This window comes from Rhinopithecus roxellana, chromosome 1 (assembly GCF_007565055.1).
Source record: "Rhinopithecus roxellana isolate Shanxi Qingling chromosome 1, ASM756505v1, whole genome shotgun sequence".
Lineage (NCBI taxonomy): Eukaryota > Metazoa > Chordata > Mammalia > Primates > Cercopithecidae > Rhinopithecus > Rhinopithecus roxellana.
Genome location: NC_044549.1, coordinates 194,064,607 through 194,068,100, shown reverse-complemented (window position 1 = coordinate 194,068,100; position 3,494 = coordinate 194,064,607). Strand labels below are relative to the sequence as shown.

General features: G+C 44.7%; 1 pseudogene; it reads left to right on the top strand.

Moving 5' to 3' along the window:
- Positions 1-430: 430 nt before the first annotated feature.
- LOC104659878 lies at positions 431-1,714 on the top strand (annotated as a pseudogene).
- The last annotated feature ends 1,780 nt before the right edge of the window (positions 1,715-3,494 follow it).

Below are 3,494 nucleotides of genomic sequence, written 5' to 3'. Positions count from 1 at the left end.
AGTTTGGGACTCCCTCCAGATAAACCCACAACCCAGATGAGAAGGGGCCAGATAAACAAGGCTGCCCTGTGCTCGGCCTCCTCTCTGGGCAGGGTGGCCTAGGGTCAGAGGGCAAAACAGGCACCTGTCCCCAGGGCTAGTCTGTTTTGTTTTTGTTTTTGTTTTTTAATCATTTAGGCAATGGCTTATCAAGAATCTGACTCCCTTTAATTAGACTGAGCTATGGACCAGGGGCCAGGAATTCAACTCTCAGCCCCACCCTACCACTATGGTGTGACTCACCTGGCCACAGTGCCTTTTCCTCTTGCCTACCTTCCCCACGGCCTCTCTCATAGGAGATAGCAAGTCTGCCTATCGGCCTTCCTCAGAGGGCTGCAATCAGGCATATGATAAAAATAACAGCAACACCCCCTTTCTCTGCAGAATCACCATGGTAGCTGGGACCCTGTACTCATGTTCTGAAAACATGAGGGCTTTCAAGGTGTCCATTGCTGCTCAGTACAGCGGGGCTCAGGTTCACGTGCTCTCCGCACCACCCTACCCCACTTTGGCCAAACCAACAATACTCTTGAATTTCTCTGCAAATTTCTTGCCAGCAAGTTTCCAGCATTTGAGGGTGATGATGGATTCTGTGTGTTTGAGAGCAATGCCATTGCCTACATGAGGAGCTGCGGGGAAGTACTCCAGAGGCAGTAGCCCAAGTGGTGCAGTGAGTGAGCTTTGCTGACAGCGATACAGTGCCAGTACCTGGGTGTTCCTCACCGTGGGCATCATGCAGCATAACAAAAATGCCACCAAGAGTGCAAAGAAGGAGGTGAGGTGAATTCTGGGGCTGCTGCATGCTCACTTGAAGATGAGGACTTCTCTGGTGGGTGAACAAGTGCCACTGGCTGATATCACAGTTGTTTGCATATTGTTGTAGCTCTATAAGCAGGTCCTGGAAGCTTCTTTCCACCAGGCCTTCCCCAATGCCAACTGCTGGTTCCTCACCTGCATTAACCAACCCCAATTCCAGGTTGTTTGGGGGGAAGTGAATCTGTGTGAGAACATGGCCCAGTTTGATGTTTAAAAGTTTGCCGAGAGCTACCCTAAACAGGACACCACATGGAAAGGGAAGGGCTCACAGGAAGGGAAGCAGAAGCCCCAGGCTGAGCAGCAAGAGGAGAAAAGGCCAGCTGCCCCTGCTCCTGAGGAGGAGATGGATGAATGTGAGCAGGTGCTGGCTGCTGAGCCCAAGGCCAAGGACCCCTTTGCTCACCATCCAAGAGTACCTTTGTGTTAGATAAATTTCAGTGCAGGTACTCTAAGAAGGACACACTCTCTGGGGTGCTGCCATATTTTTGGGAGCAGTTCGATAAGGATGGCTGGTTCCTGTAGTTCTCAGAGTATCATTTCCTTGAAGAACTCACCCAGATCTTCATGAGTTGCATCTCATCACTGGAATATTCCAGTGACTGGCCAACCTGAGGAAGAATGTTTTTGTCAGTGTCTTCTTTGGAACCAACAATAGAAGCTTTGAGTCTGGGTCTTCCAGGGCCAGAAGCTTCCCTTTTCACTGAGTCCAGATTGGCAGTGGGACTACAAGTCATATACATGATGGAAACTGGATCCTGGCAGCAAGGAGACCCAGGCACTGGTTCAAGAATATTTTTGCTGGGAGGGGGCCTTCAAGAGTGTGGGCCAAGCCTTCAGTCCGGGCAAGATCATCAAGTAAGCATCTCTTGCCATTGGCCTAGCTGCCTGCACCTGCCCTTCAAGGAGATGGGGGTCATTAAATGAAACTGAACACTGAAAAAAAACAACAGCAAACATGAATTAGCATTTATAAATACCTACTATGTACCATATTCTTCACATATATGATTTTTATCTGCCAACAACTCTGTGAGGTAGTGATTATTCTCATTGTCCAGATAAGAAAACTAAGGCTCAAGGAATTAGACAACTTGCCTTAGGTCAGCAGCTGGTAAGAAGTAAGACTTCAATTGGAAGCCAGGTAATATCTGGCTGTAAAACTGTGCTAGTTGCGCTATGCCATGGTGCACTCACTGTTGCTCTCACCTTCATCACAGGGAAGAGCAGTGGCCTGTTGGAAGAATGATTACACTTTTTCCTTTCTTTTCTTTTTTTTACCCATTCACTGCACCACCTCTCTCCAGTGGACTTTTAATGTTGGAATCTGGAGTTTCAGACCCAATATATTAGTCTGTTTTCACACGGCTATAAAGAAATACCCATGACTGGGTAATTTATAAAGGAAAGAGATTTAATTGACTCATAGTTCCACATGGCTAGGGAGACCTCAGAAAACTTACAGTCGTGGCAGAAGGTGAAGGGGAAGCAAGTACCTTCTTTACAAGGCAGCAGGAGAGAAAAGAATGAAGGAGGAACTTCCAAACACTCATAAAAGTACCAGATCGCCTAAGAACTCACTCACTATCAAGAGAACAGCATGGGGGATACCACCCCCATGATCCAATCACCTCCCTCCCTTGACATGTGGGAATTACAATTTGAGATGAGATTTGGGTGGACACACAGAGCCAAACCATATCATCCAAATTTGGGGAGTCATGCCCATCAGTCCCTCATTAATTTCACTGTGAGTTTGGGAGACCATGTGACTATTTTTCAGGTAATCCTCCCATTCTTTTAAGAAGCACAGATTGTACAGAATAATCCGTACATCAAATCCTTGTGACATAAAATTTACCTATATAGCAAACCTGTGCATGTATCCTCAAATCTAAAATAAAAGTTAAAAAATAATAAGAAATAAAATTCATAGTCATCATCATATCATGAATTAAAATTTACCAAGTATGTTTAAAACCATGAAGTCATAATGATTTTTAGTGAGACATTGGGAAAATGTACAATTTGGATAGTCAATAATATTAAGGAATCTCCAGTTTATACACAAAGATTAAGAAAGAAGACTAAGGAACCTAAGAGTAATAACGGTAATTGAGATGTTCTAAAAGAGTCCTTATATTTCAGAGATATATACAGTCAATACTCATTATTTATGACTCTGTATTTGCAAATGTACCTACTTGCTAAAATTTATTTGTCACCTCACAATCAATATTCCCAGTTTTTTCATGTCATTTGTGGACATGCGTAGAATAGCAAAATACTTGAGTTGCCCAATGTGCGTGTTCCCAGCCCAGAATGAACAAGGGGAGAGCTCTGCCTTCTTTCTTCAGCTCACATCAGTGTAAACAAGTGTCCTTTTTGTGGTGTATTTAATGCCATATGTTTCCATCTTTGTGCTTTTTTTTTTTTGGTAATTTTGCTGTTTAAAACAGCCCCTGGCCAGGGCCTGTGATCCCAGCACTTTGGGAGGCCGAGGCGGGTGCATCACCTGAAGTCAGGAGTTCGAGATGAATCTGGCCAACTTGACGAAACCGTGTCTCTACTAAAAATACAAAAAAAATTAGCCAGGTATGGTGATAGGCATCTGTGATCCCAGCTACTCAGAAGGCCGAGGC